The sequence below is a fragment of the Temnothorax americanus genome, unplaced genomic scaffold (genome assembly GCF_048541705.1).
Source record: "Temnothorax americanus isolate GAGA-0224 unplaced genomic scaffold, ASM4854170v1 Scaffold59, whole genome shotgun sequence".
In the NCBI taxonomy this organism is placed as follows: domain Eukaryota; kingdom Metazoa; phylum Arthropoda; class Insecta; order Hymenoptera; family Formicidae; genus Temnothorax; species Temnothorax americanus.
Genome location: NW_027509741.1, coordinates 122774 through 130076, shown reverse-complemented (window position 1 = coordinate 130076; position 7303 = coordinate 122774). Strand labels below are relative to the sequence as shown.

General features: G+C 39.1%; 1 long non-coding RNA gene across 1 annotated transcript; it reads right to left on the bottom strand.

The window, feature by feature from the left end:
- Nucleotides 1-1906: 1906 nt before the first annotated feature.
- Nucleotides 1907-6939, bottom strand: LOC143904840 (uncharacterized). Its single transcript, XR_013259053.1, has 3 exons — nt 5146-6939; nt 4608-4780; nt 1907-3900 (listed from the first exon to the last, which is right to left on the bottom strand). It is a non-coding gene; the product is annotated as an uncharacterized LOC143904840 (long non-coding RNA).
- Nucleotides 6940-7303: the final 364 nt, after the last annotated feature.

Below are 7303 nucleotides of genomic sequence, written 5' to 3'. Positions count from 1 at the left end.
ATAAGAGGTGTACAAACATTACCTGCTTTTTCAAGCTGCTATGTACATTTTATGTAGTCCTGTGCTAGTAAAATTGATGTGTGATTATGCACATGATTTGCTGTTAATATTTATCCGGCATTCTGCAATTTTGTATGGCAATAAGTTTGTTGTATAACATTCATTCTTTATCTTATTTGTCAAAAGAGTGCAAAGATCACGGTCCACTAGATAATTTCAGTGCATTTGTGTTCGAGAATTTTTTGAAATCTTTGAAAAGTTCTTTAAAATCATGTTACAAACCTCTGCATCAAGCTGCCTATCGTGAAAAAGTACCAGTCAAATTGTCAGATGGAAGGAAAATTCTGTTTCTTTCACAGATGTACATAAACGCAGATGAACGAATCAATGGCTCTCATTTTCGTTGTTTGTCGATTGGCAATGTAAAAATGAAAATTGGTCAAAAAGATTCATGCTTTAGGACATCTAAAGGAAATATTTATGTTCTTATTAACATTATTAAAAGAGGCAATTCAATGCTTCTAATTAGCAATAAATTTCAACAAATGGAAGATTATTATACTTATCCACTTCCTTCCTCAACATTAAGTATATTAAAAGTTTCAAATTTGGACGAAGTAAGACACGTTATTTCTGTAGAAAATGTGGAAACCAAATATTGGTTAATGCCTGATGGTCTTGAGTTTTTTTCTATGTGTTCCATTGTTGCATACTATGCCATTATTGTGATGACCTGTCAATTGTCTGTGTTGTGTTCTCTTATATTCCAGGAGATTCGGGGTATTCTACGGAACTACTCTCAGTATCTATTACAAGACCTTTTATTACAGAACGGTACAGTATAACCTCGTAGCTCACGAGCGACTGCGCGACTCGCTTCCGTTGTTAAAGAATATATATGATATAGCGTCGCACGCCTGGCGCCACTGCATTACTTCCTACTGTGAGGGCGCGAAACTTAAAAGAATAGTTCTATTTTCTACAGTCTGTGTGACATTTCACTTTCTGACACATGTGCTACTTGTACGTTGTTTTTATATATGTATGCAATTTCATAAATAATGTCAGTTTTTTACGACTTTAAGATATATGTCCGATAGAGCACATCAGCTTATCCTTATTAAACTTTATATATTGCTTTCTATATATTTTGTATTACAAAATGCTTTTATCATTTATTTATTTATGTTATACTTTCCTGTTTTATTTTGCAGTTTGTTGTTGTAGAATTTTTACAAACTGAAGAAGATGATAACATTTATTATGAAGTTGCTCTGGCCAAATGGTTAGTACAAGTTGATGAAAATATGATCGGAACAATTCTTTGGTCAGACAGTGATGCATTAGCAGGCAAATTAGTGCGCACCGAGGCAACTGCAGATGAAACTTGGCAACAGTTGGAAATAGAAGTTAAAAGATATTATGCTACGTATGTTACATATATTATGGTGTACAAATAGTAAAGTCGAGACTTAAAAGCGTTTGAACCAAAATGCACTAAAATATATAAATTTCTGAATATATATATATATATATATATATATATATATATATATATGTAATCAGATTCAAAAAACTGTTCCGAAAATTGCCGTAGGACATCAATTTTTTCCAGGACAGTCCTGGAAACTGCCAAATGTCCCGGAATATACCGATATCAAAAATAAAAGTCCCGGAACATACTTCCGGACTTACATATATACAATATATATACGTATATATATATATGCGTGCGTGTATGTGAATATGTACTACGTATGCATGTTGCGCGTATTGTATATGCGTATGTGCGAGTGTGCATGCATGTGTGTGGAGTGACTGAGAATGCGATAGGAAAATGGATCGATGACTGATGTCGATGGGCATCCGAAATCCTGTTTTCATTATATCAGGCACACCACGTGTAATAAATACTAAACCACTGTTTAAAATAAAAGCAGTGATTCCAATATTTAATATTATAGTATAGGCAGACTTACGAATTCCACAGAGCCTATTGTCTTCGAGTCACAGTCCGCGGTGATGAAAAAAATTGCGTGTGATTTTATGACTTCTTGTGACTTCTGCACCTAGGACGTGCAAAAACATTTACCGCGCGTAAGAAATGACACGTTGATCGACTACTACCACGTACCTTCTTACCGCGCAATCTGTATTATCTACAGATACCGTCTCGCTTTCTTGCCGCGCGGTAGTCAATCAACGTGCCGTTTCTCGCGCGGTAAATTTGAAAGCGTCCTGTGTGCAGAGGGTCGTGTATACTTCAAAACTTAGAGAAAATTACAAAAGTGAGCGAATTTAGTAAAATATTTATAATTTTATTGGTTGATACCTGGTGAATTCGCTCACTTTTGTAATTTTTATTGTTTTCAAATACAATCGACCCTCTAGAGCAATCATGCAATTTTTTTCATCACCGCGGATTATGAATCGAAGACAGGCAAGTCAAGACAAGTCTGTTTGCAGCAAACAAGCATGCAAAAGTGAACATGCGAGTTATCGTTGCATATCTTTTATTTCTTATGGAGTTTGCAAGCCTATAAAATTAAATATTTTTAAGTATTTCAAATAATTTTAGTAATAAAAAATGTTTCTTATAAACGTTAACATAAAATAATTATCAAATTTAATTTGGATATACATCGAACGTCCATCGGATGTACTGGGGATTAGGATATCCTATTCATGTCCAAGTGTCGTGGTTTTTATGAAATGGAGCACGTCTCTCAGACCGATTCTGACCACTTTTCACCAATATATAATTATTAGTTATTTTCATGAACCAGTCACTTTTATTTATTTAGTCATTTAATAGTTATTTTTAAAAACAATTTAATAGACTGTATATCTTAATAAGTGAAATATTATTAGAAATATATTAATAAATAACACAGTACTTTATCTGTTACTGGACAACTGTTACAACCATTATATAATAAGTGTACGATAATGAAAAAGTTAAAATTTGTTTTAAAAAAGTTAGCAATTGTTTCTTTTTTTTACAAATATTACTCAATTAAACGTAATAGTCGCTTTCCATTTACATCGAAATTCAGATATAGTTCTCACTTGCGACGTGTCGTAACTCACAGAGTTAAAAAACGCACGTTCTTTTTGCACGCTGGGCTGCGTTCCAAAATTCACTCTAGTTAACTAAAATGCTATAGTGTACGTAACGTAAACTATATATTTTAGTTACCCAGAGTGAATTTTGGAACGCAACCCTGGCAAGTGAGATTCAACTGAATTTTTATCCACAATCGAGACCATGTGCTTTGACAAATCTAATAAACTAACATTAAAAGTAAGGCCGTGAACCTGTATATTATTATGCGACAGTTTTTTCACCAAAATAAGCAAGTAAATACAAAATGACATCTTACCCGAGTAAAAAAATACTCACATAACTGACAATGAGTGACTCAGATCACTTGAGTGTAAATGAAAAGCAACCAATGTTATTTTAGTTTACGTTAATTATAAAAATTAATGTTACTCGTACACATATTTAAAACCACTTGGTTTGCAAGTCTTCCGATACAAAACTTAATGTTTAAGTACATAAATGCAAATAAATAACACATATATGCGTTCTCATTACGATTGTACATAATTCCTGATGGTAAAAGGAATAATTATTAATAAATAAAACAATTTATTCGTTATTAATAAATGAAAATTATTTTGTATCAACTTGTTACTCGATACGAAATATAGTGCGTGCGTAAGAGTCTATTTTATTTCAAACTGCGGCAGTAAACACCACTCGTCCACCGAGGAAGCCTTTTGTTGGAAAAACGTACGCGTTCATTGTCGTACTTATTTAACATTGGACCCTGCAACCCCTCCATCTCCCTTTTTTTCTTCACACTTGATCCCATATTCCCCCGAGGCGTAAATCTGAAAAAGAAGAATTTGTTACATTAATCGTTAACAAGAAAATTCTTCGGTACTTTGTATGCGTGGTCTGTTGATTGCGCAAAATATTATATTATTAATTACGAAAAAGTGGTCTAAATCGGCCACCTATTTCAAATCGTGTTAAAGTAGAGATAAAATGTATTAATATAAAGTTGGCCTGTCCACCAAAAGAGAGAGAGAGAGAGAGAGAGAGAGAGAGAGAGAGAGAGAGAGAGAGAGAGAGAGAGAGAGAGATTCAAATAAAGACTACATACAAAATTCGTGTTTCGTCTTTTCTCTTTTATATACAAGAAAATTGTAAACTTTATAAATAAAGTAGCTGTTCTCTATCTGGTCAATATAAAGCAGATAGCACTCTGTCTGATTTCACACCTAAACGCGACTCGATAGTCGATTAACCTGACGCGTTTATCTAGAAACATCCGTAACAAGTCGGTCACCCAACCCCATTTCATAAAAACCACAATACTTATATCGTCATGCCAATGGTAAAATTAAGAACACTATTGACGGTTGATTATAATCGCATTGTTGGCACGATGATAAGTGTCGTGGTTTTTGTGAAATGGATCAATTCTCAAACCGATTCAGACCAATTTCCTCTATATATAATTATCAGTTATTTTTAGAAACAATGTAATAAAACTGTATATTAATAAACTGAAAGATCATTAGAAATATATTACAAAATAAGTTGTTTTCCAGTATGCGGTGATGGGAGGATCCGGGAAGTCGGCGGCGGCGGCGGCGGCAGCAGCGGCGGCGGCGGCAGCAGCGGCAGCAGCAGCAGCAGCGACAGCAGCAGCAGCAGCAGCGACAGCAGCAGCAGCAGCAGCGACGATCCATCCGAGGCAGGGACCTAAAACGAAAAAGAAATAAGAATAACGAAACAGCACTTGTGGAGAAAGTGCTTGTGAAGATAGTGTTCATTTTGACGTTAATAAAGAAAATGATGGTGATGGTAAAAATGTAATAAATGCTGGGGAAGAAGTTTGTCCAACGGTAGTCTTTTTCATATTCTTATGACACGCAATGTACTGGCAGTTTCGAACTGCACCTAAATGTATACGTGCACCATTACACCTGTCATTGTCATAAAAGCAAGCTAATTTTATTTGTGAACCAAGACCATACTCGCGATTGGCATAATACTGTCCGTCAAGAATATTACATTGACAAGTAATAAAACGAGATACCATTTTGGCACATACAGGGACTACTTACTGCTGTATCTCTTGTCCAGATTTACCCTTTTTGAACTGCTATACGACCTTCCGTTTTTCCCTGGCCAAATCGCTGGCGAATATTATCACCACATCTCGGCGAACGCTTTCCTCCGGTAATATCAAACACAGAGGCGATGGGATTGTGTCTCACTCGTGTTTCGATGTAATTTCTGGATATTGATCGTGTATCTTTTTTCTTAGTGTAAATTGGTAAAAAATGAAAAGTGTTATTGAGAAATATCGAATTCAACGGTAAAACTTGTAACGATGCACCCCGTGCGCTAAGCATCGTTCCCGGCTAACGACCGCCGGATGCCGGATGCCGCCCGACCGACGACCAGTCGGGCGAAGACCAGGGCGCGGTGAGCCCACATTTTAAAGATAATTTCAAACGCACCGTGTGCGCGGGCCAAGCGCGGCACCAGTGCCTCCCGACGAGCAACGACGGCAGCCGAGCCGCCCCGAGGACGAGCGCGGCGCCGCGCCGCCCCACCACAGCGCGACGATCGGCGCTCCTCGCGGACCCGCCGCGCCGGGCGGGTATATAAACCGCCGCTCCGGCGAGAAAGAGAGACTTCGTCGAAAAGCTCCGCTTCTTCCAGACGAAACCTATCCCGACTCCCAGGGAACACACCAAACGAGGTCCGGTGCTCCGAGTCTCGACTGAGAGCTCTCAGGTGTTCTCGCACTCCTTCAAACCTAACCCCGAAGGCACGGTTACGCGGGGTCGAGCGCGCTCGGCCTCGCAACGAGGGCTCTCGCTGCCGCCGCCCCGGGGCCGGGGCTCCGGAAATCTTCCCACGCTACGCGTTCCCGCACGCATATCATCGCGATACCGCGACATCCGCGAGCCTCCAAGCATTATACCGCGTTCGTCGTTAAATACCGCGCCGTTATCAAGTGCAAAGGCACTACCTGTAAATATACCGCGTCCGCCTACATGTAATACGTCTAGGTAATGTACCGAGCCCGTGGAATACGTCTATGTAACGCTACCGCGTTCGTTGTTGAATACCGCGCCGTTATCAAGTGCAAAGGCACTATCTGTGAATATACCGCGTCCGCCTATATGTAATACGTCTATGTAATATACCGAGCCCGTCGAGTAAACGAGACCGCGGCCGCCTATGTACTACGTAATGTAATGTACTGAGCCCGTGGAATACGTCTATGTAACGCTACCACGTTCGTTGTTGAATACCGCGCCGTTATCAAGTGCAAAGGCACTACCTGTAAATATACCGCGTCCGCCTATATGTAATACGTCTATGTAATATACCGAGCCCGTCGAGTAAACGAGACCGCGGCCGCCTATGTACTACGTAATGTAACATACCGAGCCCGTCGAGTAACGATACCGCGTTTGTCATCAAGTGCATCCGCACTACCTCTTCGTTGTATATATCGCGTCATTTCGGGTATATAATTAAACTGTGAATAAAACTACTGCATGTCTCACTAAATTGATTATTGTCTCTGGGCCTCTAGCTGTCATCGGACTCCTGATCCCGCACATCAGTCCGCGTTCGATAAAGTCAAGCCGTTACAAACTTTTCACTTTTTACGAGTTTATGCTACAGAAAAACATACATGATTGATATCTAGAAATGACGTAAAATTATAAATGACATAACCTCATCGTCACACGCGAACAAACAAAGTACGTTTATATGCGATTCACCTGACATTTGCTTCGATTGAATTCGATTTTATTCGGATTGAAAAAAAAAATTTATCTCAATAACAAAACTAACACTCGGGTTGCGTTTCAAAATTTATCGATTCACTCTGGTTCAATCACTGATTGGCTCGGCAATACTCGCGCTGTAAACGCCGTAGGTAGCAGTAGGCGGTACGAAATGGAACTATTTTCAACGATTACCGCTACGGCCTACGACTCTCCATTAATATGTCTTGAGTGATTGGTCAACGCACTCTACCGCACGGCGGCGTTTACCCGCGCGTGCTTGCTTGCTTGCTTGCTTGCTGTCTGACGACCTCGGCGAAAAAAGTGAAGCTCGCGAAATATACAGGTAATTTTCCAACGGTTCGTCCATTCAAACCCTATCGTGTCGCATATCGTTTTACTCTTCTTGACGAGCCCTTACGAATGAATCAACGGTCGTTCGTCGCGTCCAATTTATTTTTTCTAATAC